This window comes from Equus caballus, chromosome 19, assembly GCF_041296265.1.
Source record: "Equus caballus isolate H_3958 breed thoroughbred chromosome 19, TB-T2T, whole genome shotgun sequence".
Classification (NCBI taxonomy): domain Eukaryota; kingdom Metazoa; phylum Chordata; class Mammalia; order Perissodactyla; family Equidae; genus Equus; species Equus caballus.
The window spans coordinates 52,634,217-52,656,860 of NC_091702.1; the positions used below are offsets into that span (position 1 = coordinate 52,634,217).

At 42.3% G+C, this 22,644-nt stretch overlaps 1 long non-coding RNA gene across 1 annotated transcript; it reads left to right on the top strand.

Annotated features, from left to right (window-relative positions):
* The first annotated feature begins 5,774 nt into the window (after positions 1–5,774).
* On the top strand, positions 5,775–8,592 carry LOC138919246 (uncharacterized). Its single transcript, XR_011429260.1, has 4 exons — positions 5,775–5,876; positions 6,808–6,823; positions 7,574–7,649; positions 8,016–8,592. It is a non-coding gene; the product is annotated as an uncharacterized lncRNA (long non-coding RNA).
* Positions 8,593–22,644: the final 14,052 nt, after the last annotated feature.

The following is a 22,644-nucleotide window of genomic DNA, read 5'->3' on the forward strand; positions in this document are numbered from 1 at the left end:
TGCCCTGAATCGACTTAGCCAGGCCTGGAGAGTTATGTAGCCTAGCCAAGAAAGAAATGAGTCAAGAGGAGACCTGGTTCATACCCATTAAATACGCAAGAGCTCTCCCAAGACATAGACATTCCTCCACCCTCCCCTCACCCGCCGTGTGGCCACATTCTAAGACCTGGAGAACCTGTCTCCGGGCGTGACTAGTGACACGACGTGGAAAGACACAGAGCTCTTCCTGTGCATCTGTTAATCCTTTGTTTTACAACTCCATCTTCCAGAAAGAAAGCCCAAACCAGGCTTCTTGTTGTTCTGCAAGGATCAGTTCCTAAGTAGCAGCATCCTGGTATTTTTCCCTTTTTAATCTTAATTTGTGATAGAATAATGGTACGTTCCGGAAGACAAGATATTTGGATATCAACGAGTTGGACTACCAAGGACTCTAATTACCCTGTTCTGCCTCACATCCTAAATGAATATTAAGAAACGAGATGAAAACCCAGGCGACACAGCTTTCGAGTTTGGTTTGAGTGAACAGTACAGGCTTACGTCCCCGAGCTGCTGTGAACAGAAGTCATAGCGGCTTCCCCATGAGTCCCTTTTTCTTGCTCTTCCCTGTATACATCAGATCATAACTGGAATGAGCTGAGTCTTTTTTTCTTCCTGTAAAGCATCTCGAACAGACAATAGGCTTCCCATCTTCCCAAAGTCCTCTTAAAAATAAGAAGTAATAAGGCAGAAGCTAAAACAAAAATTCCTGGTGGATATAGTCACTGTTTTCATTAACATTTTAAATGGTTATTTTTAATGGTACATTTAACTAAAGCTAACTTATCCATGGGAAGAGAATGTGGCCATTAAGATCAGCATCTGTTGAACAAACTGAGGCTCCATATTCGGCGATGCGTGATTATAACACCGAGAATATTACATGTTAACAGCAGACTCATTAGCATTAATTGCTGCATTTAGTCCCACTTAAAACCTTCTGTATATATAACATTTGTTAAATACATTATCCTTTTTGAAATAAATACCCCCTAAAATATTATCACATGAGTAACAATGGAACTAATTCGAGATTGGCATGTGTGACGTGGTGGTGAGAAGAAAGAAAGCTAATGATGACGTCCGTGGCCCGACAATTTGGTTATGAAAAAGCACCACTTGTTGACATGGTGCAAAATTCAGCCTGAAAAGGGAGGTTCACACAGAAGCTTGTGTCAGCTGCAGATATGTTATTTCTCAGTACTTAACAAGTTGTTCAATGGGAGCGGTGGAAAAGACTCTGGAGAGGTGTGAATACACAGATGCCTATTACCGTGCTACTCATTCATCCATTTGTTTGTTCATTCACAAATCTTCATGAAGAGACTAGTGGGGGCCAGGCACCATGCTTAATTATTCACTTGCTCTCTGAGGGCAAGCTCCTATCCTCTGGAGTTTATGTCTGGCTGGGAGGACAGATATTTAAGAAAGATTTATAAGTTAATCCTTTCATGATGCATATAAGGTATTTTAATCATTCTTTTATAGTCCTGCCATTTGGCCAAACAGACTATGCGTGTCTAGAGCTGGGTCTATGTGCAACTGGGTTCACTAAAAGATGGGGCTGTGAACCGTCTGCCAAAGGAAGAGGCAGCTTTTCAGAACACTTCACTGTGTGCAGTGTCCTAATCCCTCCTTTTTCTTTTAAACTATTTGATTTTGAACTCTACTTCCTGCTCCTCTCTCAGAATGTATCACACACACACACACACACACACACACATCTGCCTCTGTACCAATGTTTCCTCAACTTTAAGCTCCACACTGTCCTCCATCATTATCCCTTCTGGAATTTCCCCTTACTTATTATCTGTCACTGAAAAATGGGTTTAGTGTTTTGACAACTCTTGTTAACACACCATTCATTTATTCATTCATTACCCAAATATTTGTGGGTCCTCACTATTTGCCAGCACTGTGCTTGGTGATGGGGGCACTTATGAGTGGAGGTGAATCCTATTCTTTGATCCTCATCTCTACCAACTTACCTAAGCTTCAGGTGGAGAATCATGTTTGGAAAGGTGTTAAGTGAGATGGCATTGTGGCAGCAGATTGGCACTGCCCGATGAGAGAACTGACTACGACGCTCACGTTCAGGGATTTCTCTAACAGGGAGGAGACGATGGGTCTGAAATGAAAATACATAAATGCCTTTTCTGTCTCCACAAAGGTGTAGAGCTCCACATCGTTGAAAGTTTGTTTGGGGAGAAGAGGAAGAAGAAAGAGAAAGTACTGCAGAATAAATTGCTGTCAACAGCACAGAAGAATATCACAAAGTTTATTCAGGGAACCCAAGTCAGGAGTAGGATTGAACGCCATCTGGAGGTTAAGGTGATGTGGAGAAGGGCAAGGGAAAGACTTTACAGGAACAAATTGTTGTTGATGATGATAAGTAAACTATTTTCAAGCCCTCGCGTTTTATGTGTATTATTTTCTTTAGTCTTCATTATGAATTCTGTGTGGTTGTTTATACTGTTAGTCCCATTTGACATAGGAAGAAACTGAATCTTTGAAAGTTAAATGGCGGCCCAAAGGAAGTGGATAGACTGGCATCCAAATTGGGATCTATGTGCCCCCAAAGGCATTGCTTGTAACCACTACACTATTTCCTGGCACAAAGCAAAAAAAGAAAGTCAACATTAGGAAGATTCACTATAAAAATACTATATGTTGAAGCAGCACATATCATTTCACACAACTTCTTTCCATAGTTATCCTAGGGTACCAATTAGCGATAATAAACGCAGTAATAATTAATGGCAGAAGACTAACACTTAGTCCATGTTTCACAGATGTGAAACTAAGCCTCAGAAAATTAACCGCTTGGCTCAAGGTCACACAGCCAGATGAATTGTGGGACCCCGGCTCCCGATCTCTGAACCTTCTGGGTCTAATATGAGTGTGGCTACCTGACCTCTCTCCTTGTGGAACCTGGAGGAGGACTCTCAGTTGCCAGCTTCAGTAGCCCACATGAATATGCTTAGAGAGGGTTTGGGCTGAACTGTGTCCTCTCAAAATTCATAGTTGAAGCTCTAAGCCCCCAGCACCTTAGAGTGAGACTGTGTTTGGAGATAGGGCCTTTAAAGAGCTAATCAAAGTCATAAACATGGGACCCCGATCCAATGTGACTGGTGTCCTTACAAGATGAGGTCGAGAAGGGAAGCATGCACACAGAAGAAGGACCACATGAGGATACAGCAAGTATGTGACCCTTTGCAAGCCGAGGAGAGAGCCCTCAGGAGAAACCGAGCCTGCCGCCACCTTGATCTGGGACTTCCAGCCTCCAAAACTATGAGAAAATAAATTTCTCTTGAATAAGCCACCCAGTCTCCGGCACTTTGTCATGGCAGTCTCAGCAAGCTAACACAGAAAGCAGGGTCATTGGCCCATGTGAGATTTTGCTAAACGTTTTTATTTTTCAATCCTAGGGTGACAGTGACTATAGGGATATGTATTTCTACTCTCACTCCACATCCGAAAACACAACAGTGAGTCCCATAAAGTGGTAAATCTTGCAGGTAGGGGTAAGAAACATTAGTATGTGTTGGGCGGGGGGTAAGTAAAACCAGAAGGGGTGTGTGTGTGTGAGAGAGAGAAGGGGGTAATATATATACTGTGAGATTTTATCCATATATATATATGGATACAGATATATATGTATACATATATCAACATTTCCACTCTCAATAGAAAACACAGAGAAAATACAATCTATGCCACTCCATAGCATAGATTCACAGATTCATCTAAATTCTTTGTGATAAGCTCTTTCTGGCACAGCAGCGGAGCCTGGAACTGAGCAACACTCACTGGCTGCTATTGTAGACGAACCTTGCCACAGCTTCAATGACACCCGATTAAATTACGGTTTCCTTGGCTGAACCCCTGATGGAAGATTGTAAGAAAATGCACTAAGCAGATTCAAGCAGAAAGAGATCTCAAAAAGGAGTGAAAAGGACACTGAGGAAATAAAATGTAAATTGTGGAATGTTAGGGGGATAATTAAACAATTATTTAGTGATTTGAAGGTACGTCTCTGACTTGTTCTGAAAAACCTGTGGCAGACTTCCTTTTCTCCTATAGCACTGTCTTGCTTCGTCTCTAAGGAGCATCCTCTGAGTGTGCAAAGCCCGTCCACATACATTATCACTTTTGAACCTCACAGCAACTTATTCAGACACGAATCATAGAACTCTTCGCAGTTCATAATAACCATGTTACAGAAAGGTTTTGTATTTTGAGGGCCCAATGCATTTTTCTCTTCCTATTGCTTAACTGCATCACAATCCATTAACCACAATGAGAAATGTTCTATCTCCAAACTGCATTCCTGGAATGTCCCCAGCACTTCCCAGAATGAGGGTTAAACGCTCAGGATGGCCACTTCCCTGAGAGCTCCCTCTGAGTGGCCCTTGAGATGCCCATCCCCTCCATTCAGTCTTTCAGATAGGCAACTACTCTTCATATGGCACAATAAGCTGTAGTGACCAAAACATTTTCACAAAACCATTTGTTGTGGTGAATGAGTTTGGGCAGTACTGCCCACACCCATATGCAATGATTTATCTCCTGCCAAAACAGTGTTTACCATCCTGTCCAGGCTTTCAAAATCTGACCCCCCTCTCCCAAATCTGGAACAAGATTGGGCAATGTTGACAAAATAGTCACTGAGACTGGGATGTAGAAAATCCTCTTCAACCTCTTCAGTGCTTGTCCCCAGCTCTAGCTAGCACACACCTTGCAGGATCTCTCTCCTTTTGTTCTTCTGGAGAGGATGAAAGGGATTAGGTCAGGAGTCACAGAAGTGATTCAAAAGAACCCATTTTTGAGGCTATTTGTTGATGTTGGGATTTATTTTGTTTGTTTGTTGATGAGTGAGTGGCAGAAGCCTTTGTGAGAGTGTTTGTCACATACGTTTGGATTCTGAGCAGCGACTGGTCTATTTCCTAAAGGACAAGCTAGTATATAGAGGTCAGCCGAGAGAGAGCGAGCTAAACCCTGGATCAGATAACAAAAGCAGATGCAGCTGATGGCGGCCGGGCAAGGCTGGAGTTAACAAGCCGGCAAGCGCCCGGGGTTCTGTCAGACACAGGCAATGTATGGCGTAACTGCTTCTGCTTCTAATGATCTAGCGATGTGGGAGACGTGAGAATATTAAAACAAGACAGAAAAATGGAAACTGATTTCTAGCAGCTGCCAAACAAAATGGGTGTAAAATTGGAGAGAAGTATATTGAAATGTTCACAAGGTTCACTTCACCAGAATGAAACTTTACCTCTCACGGATGTCAAATCTTCCCCTCTCTTTCACGCATAGGTCCCCTCCCATTTCCCATCAAACTGTTGCTCCTTGCGTTCTTTCTGCATCCTTTGCTATCACTCTATTCCCTCATCACCGTCACTTTGTCTTTCTTGCTTCTTAATTTCCTTCATTTTGCCTATTCCTTCCTCTCCTCTCCATTATCCTATCACAAACATGCTCTTAGAGTTGTTCTCCCTTGCTTTCCATCTCCTTCAAATACACACACACACACAGGCACATACACGCACACACACTGCTTCTCATTCATTAGTAATTAACCTGAGAACCGCATCTCCTATCCCCAGCGGTTGAATAGAGCTGTAAAAATGCTCCCTTTGAAACGCATCCAGAAGCGACGCTGCGGGGGCTGCGGGTGGGCGGTGCTGTGAGAGCTGCAGCGATGCTCTCACCCGCCACGAGGGGGCAGAGGTGCGCGCCGGCGGGCTAGCGCTACTGCAGAGCAGGCCCGGGAGCGCTTGGAAGGAGGGCTCGGAAGGTTGATCATTTGGTGTCACCCATCACAGCGGCTGACAGCCCGCGTAAGGATTCTACCTGCTTCCCGGGCGGGCACCGAGGGGCGCAGCGAATAAGCAAGCGATTCCTGACTAGTGCGGGAGGGGTGAATTCTGCCTCGGGCTAGTACAGATATATCTTTTCCAGAAACAAAGGAGTGAGTCATGCTGCCTCTGATTAGAGAAGGAAAAAAGGCAAAGCTGGGCGAGCCCGCTGGGACCCCCGCAGCTGTGCGTCTCCCGACGCTCCCACTCGCTGCCCTCAGTCTTGGCCCCTGTGGTGGGCGCATGATGGCTGCCCCCAGGACCGGGCCCCGTGCCCGCTTGCGCTCCTCCTAGTTCTCCTCTCCTGGTAGCTGCACCGGTCACCGCCGTCGCCAGGTCAGGAGGAATCTAAAAGGCAGCGTTGTTTGGTTACCTGAGGGACAGGCAGTGATGGAGCCAGCCCGCGGAGTGTGTGTGTGTTGGGGCGGAAGAGGCTGATTTGCAAACCCAGAAGGGGTAGCCAGGCGAGCTGCCCGCCTCTGCGGGTGCCGCTGTGAGCAGTGACAGTTTGGCGAACTGGGCAGCAGGTGGCGGTAACGCTACCTGTCAACCTGCAGCTCCTCGTAGCTGGAATCGGAGCTCTAAGAACGTGTTTGTCAGAGATCAGCGCCCCGTGCCACTCGCGCGCGCGCGCGCGCGCGCACACGCACACACACACACAGATGCACGCACGCGCATGCGGACAGACAGGGTCCTGGTGTCCCTCTGAGATTCCTCCTTCCAACGTAATTCCAAAATAGGGTCGAGAGGGTTATTAACCTTAATAAAACAGTGATAATAAACATTTGTCGCGTGCTATGTGCCACGCATGTACCGTCTTACATGATCAGTAGTAAAATAATAATAATTAATAGCAATATGCCAAAATAACGTTGATTGAGAAATTAACTGTATCCTATTTCCTTGGTTTCAGGTCGAGAGCATGAGAGGTATTTTTTCCCTTCCAAGAAGGTAGCCAGGTCTGGGGTCTCCCTACCTCCAGAGGAGCAAGAAGACTTATTCATTTATTTATTTATTTTTAGAAAAGCTAGGGTTATTTGGTTACATTTCGGCAGGATTCAGCCTCCAGACTGTTTTCCCCAACAAGGTATTTTTTATGGAAATTTTATGTAATTGTCCAGATTCACAGCTCCCCTTGAACAAGTAGAACATCTGGAGATGCTGGACCTAAATGAGAACCATCAGTGGGAGCTGAGGAGCTCTTACCATCATTGGAAGGGGCAAGTTTGCCACAGTACCCACTTGGCCCTATTGTGTTACACTCAGCTTTTTCACCTGCATGACCTTGTGAGGCATCTGAGCATAAGGGTCCTGGTGTACTAGGGGCTCGTGGAGATGGAGAACTGAACTATCAGAGAAGGAGGCTCCACAGGTTGAAGAGGAAGGGAATGGCTGATTTGAGGAAAGAGTTCGATTCAGGAGTCTGGGAAGAATAGATTGATCAAAAGTGTTATCAACAGACCTGCACTCTGCTTCCACGCAGTGCCCCAGGGTGACCAAAGCTTGGGAAGAGTGTTGTGATACCTGGGGCCCCAGATATGGGAACTGTGGTCAAGGTCCCCTGGCCTCTTGTGACAGCAATGGAGGGGGGGTCACCAGCAGGGCTCCCTTCCTTGGGATAGGTCGTGTGGGCTTGATCAAGGAGACAAACAGAGATCAACTACCAGAAATCTCTTTAGGGATGCTCCTGAGCCCCTGGGATTCTTGTGTGATCCCAAAGGAGATGGAAGGGACCCGCCTCCCAAAATAATTGAGGTAAGTTTACCTGCCAATCCCGATATATGCGAGCCGAACCATCATTCAATTTGTCTTAGACAAAGAAAGAAACGTGATTTTTTTCAGCATCCAAATATTTGTAACACTAACATTTTCAGAGGGCTCCTTATGCTAAATTTGATTCTTGTAATAACCCATTGAAGTGGACATCATTGTTATCCCACTTCATATCTGAGGGAAATAAGACTTCAAGACTTAGATAAAATGTTCATAATCATACAACTACAGATGATCCCCAAACTAACGAGGGTTTGGCTTACAATTTTTCGACTTTGCGATATTGCGAAAGCAATATGCATTTGGTAGAAACTGCACTTCAAATTTTGAATTTTGGTCTTTTCCCAGGCTATCAGCATGTGGTAGGATCATCTCTTGTGATGCTGGGCGGTGGCCACGAGCCGTAGCTTCCAATTAGCTGTGTGATCACGAGGGTAAACAACCAATACACTTACAACCATGCTGTCCCCATCCAGCCATTCTGTTTTTCACTCGCAGTAAGTTACATGAAATATTCAACACTTTATTATAAGATAGACTTTGTGTCAGATGATTTTGCCCAACTGTAGGCTAATGTAAGTGTTCTGAGTATGTTAAAGGTAGGCTAGGCTAAGCTATGATGTTCGGTTGGTCAGCTGTATTCAATGCATTTTCAACTTACAATGAGTTTATCAAGACGTAACCCCATCGTAAATCAAGGAAGATCTGTAGTGCATGATGGAGCCAAGGCTTAAACGCAAGTGTGTGTGTGACTTCAGTTCAGGAGTCAGCAAACTTTTTCTGGAAAGAACCAGATAGTAAATATATCTTGGGCTTTGTGAGTCATACACTCTCTGTTGCAACTACTCAGCTCTGTGTTATTGCATTAAACCATACGTAAATAAATGAGCGTATCTGTGTCCCAATAAAACTTTACGGACTCTAAAATGTGAATTTCTTGCAATTCCTACTTGTCACAAAATATTATTTAAATTTTCTTATTTTTTAACGATTAAAAAGTGCAAAAAGCGGGGCCCTGCACTGTGGCCTAGTGGTTAAGTTCACATGCTCCACTTCGGCAGCCGGGGGTTTCGCTGGTTCAGATCCTAGGCACAGACATGGCACTGCTCATCAGGCCATGCTGAGATGGCGTCCACATAGCACAACCAGAGGTACTCACAACTGGAATATACAACTATGTACAGGGGGGCTTTGGGGAGAAGAAGAAGAGAAAAAAAAGAAGATTGGCAAGAGATGTTAGCTCAGGTGCCAATCTTTAAAAACAAAACAAAAAAGCAAAAGCCATTCTTAGCTTGAAGCCTGTATGAAAACATGCAGGAAAAAAAAAAAAAAAAGGTGGCAGGCTAGATTTGCCTAATGGGCTGTAGTTTGTCAAATCCTGCTCTGGTGTCTATACTAATCCGTATACTTTATAAGCACTTCCTGCCTCTGGACCTAAACTAGCCAGTCCTAGTGGAGAAAAATCAAAGACATTTTGCCTCCTCACATTTCAACAGGCATAAAAACTGCCCACTCCCGAAAGGAGGAGCTCTTCCACCCCAAGCCGTCATTGTGTCAAGGTCATATTCCGTGAGGGAGTACGATATATTAGAAACAGCAGTGGGCTTGACATCAGAGAAGCTGGCTTCAAATTCCAAGCTGCGTGATTTTGAGCAAATGACCTAGGTTGTCAGAGGTTCAGCGTCTTCATTTATCAATCACAATTCTTGCCTCAAAGGTTAGCTGTAGGCATTAGATCAGACAACGCACATAAAGTATATAGTACAGACAGGCAAATCCAGAATTGGGGGTGCTTAAACTTTATTCAATTTAGAGGACCCTATCTAAGAAAAAGAATATAAAATTTTTATGAAAGAAGTAGCTACTGAAAGCAAATATTTAGAATTTAGGGTGCCTAAATTTTATTCAATTTAGAGGATCCTATCTAAGAAAAAGAACATACAATTTTTATTAAAAACCTAGCTGCTGAAAGTAAATATTTATTTAGAATGAGAAAAAAAAAATCCCAACAAATACTAGGAGACTTAGAGATTCCAGTCATTCTCTTCTGAGATTTCTTCAGGAAATTTGCCAAAAATGCTTACATGCAAAATTATCTTGATTATGACTTGACCTTTCCTCCCCATCAAGAACATACTAGAACACCCAGCAACTCACAGCATTCAGAGGGGTCCACACAAGTGAGAGGCTCTGGAGCTTAGTGTCACAGTGTGGCAGCAGCAGTGGGAAGGTAGCAACAGGAGGGGAATTAATCAAATAAATAAATATATTAAAAATAATGGGAGTTAAGTTTCTCATTGTCAGAGAAGGGAGGTGGAAATATTGCAAAAAGAATGAACTCTATAACTTAGGATGGAATCAAAAGTATTGATGTGACATAATTTTCAATATAGGTGGATACAAATAGAGACGGTAGAAGTAGATAGATAGATGATAGATATAGATAGGTCGATGATAGTAAGTAGATGTAGATTTGAATGTATGCACATATACATGTGTGTACACATACATAATCCTAGCACTATCCACTAACAGCAGCAACACCCCAAAAATAATGAGCTCGCTTAGTTCCCAGATCTTGCTTTCTAAATTCCATTCTCCAATAAAAGGAGCCAGGGTGCTTGGAGAAATGGCTGATTCCAAAGCTGGAGCACAGAAAGTATAAAATAAACCTACACCATTTTATTGTGTCACAAAGTAAAAAGAAAGCTCAAAGAATGAGAGGGACATTGGAAAAGAACATAGAAGCTAGCTTGAAAGGGCTATCACTGGCCAAATCTGGCATAATTTGAACATTAAAATAAATCATGATGGCAACAGATTATAAATCGTTGAATAAAATAGGTGAGTTCATACAGATATAAATAAATGAATGGATAAATTGAAAGTTTAATGAGGAAGGAGATATCTACATAGTTTCAAAGTGACATCCCCCTCACTCCCTCCTCCCCACCCACCCAGACGCAGTGAATTCTCATTAATTATGAAGGGAAAAGAGGCACTATGCAGTGGAGAAGTCTGGAAGGCGTTCTGTGATCAAGGGATCCAATTTGGGAGCCATGGGGATTCACTGGGAGAATGACCAGGAAGGAGGACAGTGCTGTAGGTGATTTTAGAGCATGGACTCCAGAGGAGATGAGAGGCCAACTTGGATAAAGTCACACAGTCTAGGCCTTCTGACAGAAATTGAGACAAGGGGGACTCACCAAGGTCCTACAAGATAAATAGTGTAGCAGCTTCAGGAGTTAAAAAGAAAACTAAGACACGAAGGAAAACTGCCTATGCCCATCTACGTGGCATAAGTGGCAAATACAGAAAAGGCCAGCCACCAACAGTGATGCGGGATGATGCTTAACACGTTGAAAACTGTACTTTTAATTCCGCCCTTCACTCTAATCCCTCACAGCCTGCCTCTCTTCCAGACTTCTCCACTGCTGAAACTGACCCACCATCCACTCGATTTCTTGGGGCAAAAATCTGAGTCAGCCCTGTCCTCTCCCTTTCCCTCATCCCATCAACGAGCTTTGTCAACTCTACCACTGAAGCACATCTTGAATATTTTCGACTCTTCTGCCACCCCCACAGCACAACCCTGATCCTCTGCTCTAGCTTTCTAACTCGCTTCCTGCTTCCATTTTCCTCCTAATCCATCCTCCAGACAGCAACCTGAGTGTAAATAAAAAAAGATGAATCATACTAAGCTTTACATTTATAATATCTACATTTATTAATACTATCCTGTGATATTACATGATGTTTCTGGAGCAGAGCTAAATTATCAGAGAGGAAAGGTGCCATAGCAGAAAGTATATGGGCTTTGGAGTCAGTCACGGGTTCGAATCCCAACTCTATCACTTACTTGCAATGTGACCTTATATAGATGAGAAATCTGAGGCTCTTAGACAAAGAGTGACTTGGCTAATGGAGATAAGAATAAGGATCTTTGTGAGAATAAAATGGAAAGTGCCCACCTAAATGTCAGTGCCCTTCTCTTCATCCCATACCCATAGCCCTCTACTCTCCATCCCTTTACTAATCAGAGAAAGAGTTGTCCTGGAGTCCTCTTTGATGTCCAGCCTCACTCAGTTCATCAACAACGGCTGACCATCTACATGCATTAGGAATTGTAGTACAGGTGGAGGACCTAAATGATGCAATTCTAGGACATGAAGAACATGCTACCTAATGGCACCGTCACAAGAAACAGACGCCTGCATTTCTGGTTCCCTGTTCAAAACTTCACTGTTTTAACCAGGATCCAAGGAATTCTGTAGGCTGACATAAGCTGATACTCAGAGACCTGTCCTCACTCTGTGGTGATCGTAGACTGGTTGTTTCATACTTTCTGATTCAAAATTAAACACCTAAATAAATTACCATAATCCAATCTGTCTCCTAGTGTTTCATACTAAATAAATATTTAAATAAAGAGTGAGTGGTTTGAAAGCATAACATGCTGAATAATGTAATGTGCTATGGGACCAGGTCCTTATGAGGAAGTTAGAGTCAGAATTGACCACAGGCCCAAAATGGGAACTGTTAATCTTTCTATAGATATAAAAACTGCAATGTCCATTCACTGAGACCTCCATAACACTGTGCTCCAAGCTTTAGATCATGTCCCCAAATCTAGAAAAAAATAACTTGAATATGTACCCTCAAACATGTATATTTATTTGTAAAGTATCTAGTTGCATTTCTATATTAATGTGGTATATAAAATTAAAAACATAAACAATACACATATATATATTTTTTTGGTGAGGAAGATTGGCCCTGAGCTAAAATCTGTGCCAATCTTCCTCTATTTTGTATATGGGATGCCACCACAGTGTGGCTTAATAAGTGGTGCGTATGTCCATGCCTGGGATCCAAACCCGTGAACACCAAACCACCACAGTAGAGAGTGTGAACTTAACCACTATACCACTGATCCAGCCCAATAATAATCTTCTTAAAGAATGAAATAGAAATATATAAATAGAAATTCTAATATTTCCTTTTTGCTTTCTGTTGGATCAGCTTGCTCATACCCCACTTTAGAGACCACTGATTAAATGAATAGACCTATTTATTTTTAAATATCTTAATAAGTAGAGAAGTTAATCCTAAATGTTACAAAATCAGTAATTATACAAGCAAATTGTCCTGGGTTTGGTATGACCAAGGAGAAGGGATGAGAAAGGAACAGTGGATCTCTGATCTTTCTCCCCATCCCCACCCCTATTTCCCACCCCTATTAACACAGGAAGAACGTGTAGCAAAAAAGATAAAATGAATGACGACTATACACAAATTCTCTTTGGTTATAAGGCACTTGTTCTTTACGTAACTAGACAATCAAAAGGGCATCGAGCTTGGACAAATGAGCTACGGATGGAGTTATGATAACAATTTGTATCAGTTAGGGCTGAGGCTACTCCTGCTGCTTTTGAGCTGAAAAGAAGCTGCAGAGCATGGGGTCTGGCTTCCAGCAGCTGCACCAAGCACTTGGGTGACATGAATAGGAAGTGTGAGGTCATTAGTACTCTGTGGGGCTAATTTTGACTATGGAGAGACAGAAGATGGAGAGGAGCCAGCAGATAAATCTGTTCTTCTTCCCCCCAAGAGACTATTCTGAATTAGTTTGGACCAACTTGCCCTGTCTAGAAGACATCCTGCATGACCAAACATGACCAAACAATAGGCTATTTTCTTAAGTGTGGCTAGTTCGGTAACAAGCCGCATTTGGAGTTACATTTAGAAACCTCCGGTCACTTATAGGCTCTTATGCTGAAGTGTCAAGCCTGAGATCTGTACCAAGTTGTTCCCACATCTCTGGCCACACTCTTTGGACCAAAGGACACTTGATTCAAAGGCCATTGCTCCAACATTGGACAGCTGCCTAGGACAGATCAACAAGAAGAACTGGGGTCGGGTTCCTTTCCTGGGAATTTTGGATTTGGGCAATTCAAGCGAATGACACAGTTTGTCATCTGTGGGTGCTGAGTTGTTAATTCTAAGGACTGGAGTGGCTGCTTTGGGCCATGGTGGCAAAGCCTCTCTAGAGAGAAGAAAATAGCAGACACGAAATCAGAGAAAGGTAGAGGTAACAGGGTAAGCCCCAGGGGAGAGAAGGATCCATCAGCTGCCTTTCTTTCTTCGCAGTTCCCGGATACTTTTCCCAAGAAACCCAGCTATTCCTTATTTCTCATATTTCAATTATGGGAGTCCTCCTTGTCTCTCTGCGTCCTTTCCTGGTACCAACATATACGGGTCTCTGTTCCCTCCAACGAACAATGTCCCTGACTAAAGCATGATTGCTACCCAGTATCTATCGTGAGCTCAGCTGAAGCCTGATGGTTGGCAGTACCTCCATTCCTCCAGGTGCCACACAAATCTGCCTCTGGATTAGGCCAAGCCAGCAGAGAGCTGCTAACTGGATGGATTTTGTACTGCCAACTCCTTCCCAAGCCCCATGGAATAGCTTTTTCTGAATTGTGTCTAGTGCAATACCACCAGCCCATTTTGGTGGGACTCTTTAAGAAGCGCCCCCGTGAAACACAGTGCCTCAAACATAAAAATGTTGTTGAGGAATTTGTTCATGACAGTGTGGTATCTTTTTTATAAAAACCCTCAGGAGAAATATCTTTACTGTCTAAGAAATAAACCTATTCCTTGATGAGAAAAACTTGTTTGCTAAGACCTTATAGTCTTAGAATTTATATAAATGGATGCTAGAAAGCTTAGAATAGGAATCTATTTTTGCATTAGTTTCATTTCTGATTCTAATTTATGTCCTGACCTGCTGTTTAACTTTTTTCTTTCTCATTTGCTTCTAATTTATGTTATCTTGATGTATGGCATGTATCCTTGAAGCCATCTTAAATCTATTCTGGAGTAATGCAGATGTAAAATAAAATATCCCCAATACTGATAACCCAGAAAGCAAAAACTGACATTGTTTATGATAATGCACTTGAAAAAATTAGAACAGTTTAACTCACGCAAACTATTAACTCATTTCTAATATGAGAACAGTGTTCTGAGGAATCGGGTCCAGGGCATTGGCTAAGTTTCAAAATTGTATATTTCCACATCAGGGAGCTAGTGAAGGCATCGCCCAGGACACAGAGAGTCCTTACAGAATAAGCTCACAGAGACCATCAAGAACCCAGGGACAGGGGCCAGCCCCATGGTGTAGTGGTTGAGTCCGCACACTCTGCTTTGGTGCCCCAGGGTTCACAGGTTTGGACCTCCGGAGTGGACTTATGCAGTGTTCATCAAGCCATACTGTGGCAATGCCCCACATACAAAGTAGAGGAAGATTGGCACAGATGTTAGCTCAGCGCAATCTTCCTCCCAAAAAAAAAAAAAAGAACCCAGTGATGATCCGTCATAGCTTGTCTCTCATTGATCTGGAATTTTAACATCAGTCTGGGACTCTCTTATAAAGCATAGTGGCATTCAGTAAGTAAAAGAAGGCAATGTAAAATTATTTTCACCTATATGGTCTGGCTACAAAGCTACATTTGCTAATAAAATTGAGTAAATTTACTAAGCCCTGTTAACTGCTGATCTAAGCACCCCTTTATTTTTCTTTCCAATGCCTAAGGAAAGGATCAAGGTGACCTTTCTGAAGGCTCTCTAAATCCATGGCAGAACCAATACTTTTTATATTTTTCCTTCAATGTATTGACATCCCTCCCTGCTTTTCCAATTTTCCTCTGTAAATTTTTCTCCTCTTTTCTGTCTACCGCTATCTTCGAATTATTTAAATTCATGGTTCCAGGAGACGGAAGCAGTTTCTGGTCTCTGGCTTTATTGCCGCCTACCCGTGGTGGACTGTGCAGTAGGATGATGGAATTTTGACAGCTAATCTATATTTTGCATCTGATTAAAGAACATGCTGTACCCTGTTATCCCTTCAATGTAGCCATGTCCTGATTTGAGCCCATCATTCTCCCCAATAAACCAACTCCTTTCCCTATCTTCCCCTATTCTTTTTTTTTTTTTTGAGGAAGATTAGCCCTGAGCTAACATCTGCCACCAATCCTCCTCTTTTTGCTGAGGAAGGCTGGCCTGAGCTAACGTCTGTGCCCATCTTCCTCTACTTTGTATGTGGGACGCCTGCCACAGCATGGCTTGACAAGCCGTGCGTAGGTCCACACCTGGGATCCGAACCAGTGAACCAGCAGCCCCTGAACCGGAATGTGCCAACTTAACCGCTGTGCCACTGGGCTAGCTCCTATCTTCCCCTATTCTTGATAGGAGTCCATGGGGAGGGAGGAGGGACAGTCTGGCTGATCAGATTTCTGCCTCTCTGGCAGCTGAGGCAGCTCAGATTATGAGTATGATTTCATGAGAGGAAAAGAGAAAGTGGCCTCATGGGAGAGATTTTGGAAAACCACTAAGCTATGAACTTTGGAGTCTTCTATACACAACGGCACGGAAGGAATCAATATGTTACCAATTCACAGAATCGTAAAGTTTCATGAGTGAGAGGGACCTTAGAGATTATCTAACGTCCTTCTATAGAGGATGGTATAAGCTCTAAGTATGACTCCTCCCTTCACCCCCAAAATTGTAATTTGTTCTAAATAGGAATATGAAGCATATGGAAAAACGTCCAGACTCTTCAGCAGAGAATTCAAGGCATGGACCATCTATGCCTCTACAGCGTTTAAATCTCATTTCTCACTTTCCCCACACATACGGTTTATGCGCCTGTCTCACTCAATGCAATATGCGCATTTAGACTTCTAAGACTTTGTTGATTCTGTTCCTGCAGCCAGGAACACTCTTCCTCCTCATTTCTGCTTATTAAAATCTAGCTTCTGATTCAGACCAAATGCTTTCTTTTCTGTGAATGTGTCCCTGATTCCCCAATAAGATTAAGGGACCTATAGAAGGGCAGTTAAAAGCAGATCACTTGTTGAGGAGAAACAGGATATTTGCATAGTCTCAAAGTGTATCTCCCAAGATATTTATCAATTACAAAGGAAAAATTTTTTATGGTGATTAATATCACCAGTAATAAGATATATTGACATCACGTACCCCTGAAACGATGCAGCGAGGACACACCATCCCTTCTGTGATATTCATGCTCAAATGCATAATCTCCATCTAATTGTGAGAAAGCACCAGACAGGCGAAAATTGAGAGATATTTTATAACATAACTGATCAGTGCTCTTCAAAAGTGTCAAGTTCGTGAATGAAAAGGAAAGAATGAGGATCTGTCTGTCATAGATTGGAGGAGACTAAAGAGACACAACTAAATGCAATATGTGGTCCTGGATTCAATCCTGGACCAGAAAAAGGACATTAAGGTAAAAACTGATGAAATTCTAATAAAGTTTGTAGTTTAGTTAATAATATTGCACCAACGTCCATGTCCTGGTTTTTCCTAAGTTCACTGTGGTTATGCAAGATGTTAACTGAAGAGAATATGAGGACTCTCTGTACTACTTTTGCATCTTTTCCATAAGTCTAAAATTATTTATAAATGAAGAGGCTTTTTAAAATTTTTTAACGAGAAAAAAAGCACATCCCTTGGAGCCGGTTGGCCTAATCTAAATCCTGGTTTACTGCTCATTAGTTGTATGACCTTGGGCGAGTGACACTTCTATGTCTCCATTTTTTCATCCTTAAAACAGGGGTAATAATAGTATTTACCTCATTGAGTGAGTACGAGGATTAAATGAGTTAAAAGATATCAGTGCCTTAAGACAGTGCCTGGCAGTTAATAAGCTCAGTGAGCACTGATTCTTTTTAACATTTTCTCCCTATTATTTCTGCCTTCCTCCATGCTTCCGTAATACATACTTTCTTTTTTTATCAGATCATTTAACACATAGTTGGCTTTATATTGCAGACTATTCCTAGATTTTGGAGACAAGCTACCTGAGCGGATGTGTGCTTAAACATGAACTTAGGCAAGTTAAATATCAAAATAGGTATTAAAAGAAAAGAAAAAATGTGGGGCTGGCCCCGTGGCTGAGTGGTTAGGTTTGCGTGCTCCGCTACGGCAGCCCGGGGTTTCACCAGTTCAGATCCTGGGTGCAGACATGGCACTGCTCATCAGGCCACACTGGGGCGGCATCCCACATGCTACAACTAGAAGGACCCACAACTAAAATATACAACTATGTACTGGGGGGATTTGGGGAGAAAAAGCAATAAAAAAAAAAGAAAAAAGAAAGAAATGAATATTAATATAATGTGCATATGGCTTTGTGAGATTAAGTGATGTAATGTACGTGAAGTGTCTAGCAAAGCCCAATGACTCATAGAAGGCATTCAGTACATGTTAGCTATGTTTCTACTGTGCCTCCTTCCATTAAACTATAGATACATCTTATTCATCTTAGCAGGCCCTACTTATTCTAGAACCTTCACTTCCAAAACACACACACACACACACACACACACTGAATAGCACAAGGTATGCACATAGTAAATGTTAAATTAGTGTTTTTAAAAATCGGTAGGTATACCAGAAGTTGTATTTGCTCCCTAATCCTGCACCCTTTTTGTTTTTTAAGGAATGTAGCCCAGATTTATCACACCTAGTACCAGGGGTTTCAGCCCTACTGACAGTATGATTTGCACCCCACTCCAAGCTAGGGGTCTACATTAATGTCGGGGAAGGCAACTTCAAGCCTGAGATGGACCAATCAGACAAGCTCTTCCAATAATTTATAATATGGAAACAGAGATTGAGTCACTTAACTCTAGAAGCTGGATCTGGAGTATATTGTTACTCAGAGAGTGAGAGCACATTTTTAGAACAGTGATTATGAGTGAGAAGAGCAGAGAAAAGCCACTCTGCAGGAAACAGAAGAGTGCAGTAGAACTGGAGTCTCCAGAAGGAAAGAAAAAGAGGAGGGAGAGAGAGGGAGAAAGAGACAGGGAGCATAGCTTTTTGGGCCTCTGACGAGTTTGTAGTAAGGTAATGTCTGTAGGGTCTGGCTGCACAGCCTGCCCTTGGAAAGACAGAGGAAAATATAATAAAATCCAAATACATTCTTTCCTTTTGCTTGAGCTAATTTGAATGAGCTTCAATTGTATCTAACATAATATCCCAGACTAAGATCAAAGCAAGAATAATAGCTTTCCTTATGTAGCCAACTTTCAGTTTAGTATAAAAATGCATTTGTTTATTTCTAGACCTGTTCCACCCTTACTCCACTGCAAGAATGTCATAAACTATTTCTATTAAAAAATCAAACAAATATAGACAAATTCCAATTTTAAAATTTCACAGTAAATGCTTTTATAATCCACTGTGAGTCAGAGCCCCGAATAGTCCAGTCTTACCTAGAGTGGTATTCAAAGGAACCATAAATCCAACCTGCAAACCTTGAAAAACGATGTAGATTCTTATTGTGGGTTTTCATATAGGGCCCAATGGAGGGGTTTTATATGATAAGGTGACCATATAAACTACTGTCCAAACTGGAATGCTTTTGAAATAGAGATGCTCTTAAAAATCATGCTGGCTCAACAGGCATAAACCAAGACTAACTCAGCGCACCCAGACTCGTGGTCATCCCAGCTTTGTGTCTTCCAACACGCAGACCCCTTCTCAAGTATTCTATGTAGTCATTTTTTGCTTTCCCCAAATTTCCAAACTCCCAGCAGCCTCTTAACATTGCTCCTTCTTACTCCGATCCAGCTGCCTCGCCAGGCTGTTCCTTTTATCCTCTTTCTCTGTCCCCTGCACTCTCCTGCCCGATCTCCCTGCAGGAAGTTACCACAGATACTTCAGCCCCCACCTGTACCCAGCCAGTCTAGGAAGTCCGGAAGACACAATCACATCATGTCCCACTCCTCTCTTGCTTCTTGAGGAGAAGGGCAACTGGTACCCTTGATGCATTTAGTTTCTCTGAGTGCTTTTTTTACAAGAAATATCTAGTAATAAAATTCTCAACTTCATTACATTTTTCTCCTACTTAACATTTACACTTCTCTGCAAAGAGGGGTATAATATGTGTTCGAATCCCCCAAGAGTCTCAGATCAAATATCATATCTTCAAAAAATCCTTTCTTGACTATCTTTTGACTAGCAAATCAATCTATTTTATTTACTCCATAGTTTTTAATACTATCTGAAATTTTTAAAATTTTGTTTGCCATATTTATTTGTTTCATGTCTCCCTCCACTAAAATGTAAACTCTGTGCGAGCAGGGATCTTGCCTACCTTTTTCTCCTCCCAGAACTTAGGGAGACCAAGCCTTCCTTCGCCCTATACCCCCATCATCAAAGGGGAGAAGGGTCTCATGTTCTTGCTATTACACCCAGCTTCCACAGGATTCCTTCAGGCCGTCTATTGGCCATGCACACTCGGAGAAAGATCATCCCTCCACCATCAAGGGATCAAAAGTGAATCTGCACAGGAGGTCCACAATCAAACCTTTCCTAAGCCTTCCATGCCGGCATCTGGAGTCAAAAGAAGTGTGAATTGAGACTAAGCTCATGACCCTTGCAGGTCCTCTAATCCCATCATCATGGGTGGAGAGTGAGCCCCAGAAACATATTCTTCCCTACTCCACAAGCACAGAGCCCTGTCACCCCTGGGACTAATCTCATCAGGCCCTTTATCTCTCGTTATATCTGTCACCATGAGAACCTCCCAGATGTCTGGGTCACTTCTCACCTCTCAAACACTAATCCATATAGGGGTCTGTACAGTCTCCATTCTGCTGTTCCACTCTCTGTACACTCTCCTACTCTCCACCTGTACTAGTCAGATTTCTCCAGGGAAACAGAACCAGTAGGAATTTATATTTATATACAGTCATCCCTTCGTATTTCCTAGGGATTGGTTACAGGACCCCTGCAGATACCAAAATCCATGGATGCTCAGGTCCCTTAGTCGGCCCTCCATGTCTGAGGGGTCCACATTTGCGGATTCAACCAATTACCTATCATAAACATAGTACATAATCCGTGGTTGGTTGAATCCACTGGTGTGTAACCTGTGGATACAGTTGACCCTCTGTATCCACCAGTTCTGCATCTTATATGTAAATTTATTGTAAGGAAGTGGCTCATGCAATAATGGAGATTGGCAAGTCCAAAATATCTAGTGTAGGCCCCCAGGCTGGAGCTCTAAAAGAGCCAATAGTGCATAAGAAGACTGAAGGCAGTCTGGTAGATAACTCCCTTTTGGTGGCAAGGCCAGTCTTTTTGTTCTATTCAGGCCTTCAACTGATTGGATGAGGCCCACCCATATTATGGAAGGCGATTTACTTTACTCAAAGTTCACTCACATAAATGTTAAGCTCATCCAAAAAACACCCTCCACATTGACACATACAGTTAATGATTACACCACCACTCCAACTTCTGAAATCCTTTCACCAGGCCTTCTGGAATTCATGATCATTATTAACAGAAGTCGCCTTACCATCAACCTATTCTGTGAATGCTCCTTTCCCTTTCTTCTCTGATGTAAATCTTGCTCTGACTTGAGGATTCTGCTTCCTCTGCTGCACTTGCAAGTGGTGAATGTTCTTTCTCCCACAAAGTTGGTACCGCTGAGCCTAGAGTTTGAGCAGCTGTTCCCCATTTCCACTTTTAAACCATTCTCCCTTCTTTCTCTTTGAAACTCCCCCAACTTTGAATCCCATGACATTAGGTTATATCCCCCATTAACCTTTCTATTTACCAACGTGTAAGCCATTTTCTGTCATTTTTTTCGATGATTTGCAATTTTGGGTCATTGTAACTCTAATATGATTGTCTTTATTCTTTATGGTTTCTATAGACACCTAGATGATCCTTCTAATGCCCTCACTTCTCAGGTTTTAAACTCCTTCCCTCCAGGTATCTTGTTCTTCTCCAACCTCAGTCACTTACTCCCACCTTATCTTTCAATACCAGTAACTGAAGACCCTCCACAATCTTGTCTTCTTGCTTCCCATGCTCTCACCATCATTTTCTACATTTCTGGCTCATTCCCTCGAGTATCCCAATCTGCACTAGGCTTTGAATCTAGGGGAATCTCCAAATTTTGATCCTCCCACCCTGTTATTGTTTCTTGCCCCCTTGCTATCCTCACTCTTCTCCTTACCCAGCTAAGTTCTTTAGTCTGTCATTAGAATCACACTCTTAATTCTCTACTTTTTTGTTTCCTTGCACATGCTCCGCTAAATTCTATGTTGGAATCTAATTCTTTGCTTACTCCAAACTGCACCTGTGCCATTGAATATAATTGGAGAAAAGTACACAACCACACTAACTTAAAATTTATAATCTTGAATCCCAAGTAGGCTCTTACCATTGGCAGGCAATCATACTGTATGATTCACTTCACTCACCTAATCTCCTGTACAACTATTCAGATTTTTTTCTCTAACTGCAAACATCTCCTTACCCATCCTTACCCTCAACTGATGACTTATCTCCCACTTCCCTGAGAAAGTTGAAACAATCAGTAGAGAATATCCAAACACTTCCACTACGCTATCATATATACCCATCTACCAGCCTCTATACCCACATACCCCACTCCCCTTCCTGTTACAATAGGTGGCATTTCCATACTCTTATCCAAAACTAATTTCTCCATTTGTGGACTATATTTTATTCACTCTTGTCTACTCAAGGACATTGATCCAGAAAGTTCCCTTCTCTCTCCTAATTGATCAAATATTTTCTCTCCACGGAATTGTTCCCATAGGCATATAAATATGATACTTCTACTCTTGTAACTCTCATGTCAAATTCCCAAAAGAAAAAGGATGAAAGGTTGAGCTTGGGTTGATTGTCTAGCTGTGACAAAGGGAGCAAGGTTATGGAATAGAAATCTGGCTTCCAGAAGACTGGAGAAAAAGGTTGCTTAGACGCCACTAACATACGTATTACATGACTATTTTTCAAAAAGAATTTGATCATAACAAAGTAAGGGATGTTTCAGGAATAGGATGATTAGGAGGAAAAAGAAAGGGGAACTTTGGTAAAAAGGAAGATCTACCAAGCACCACGG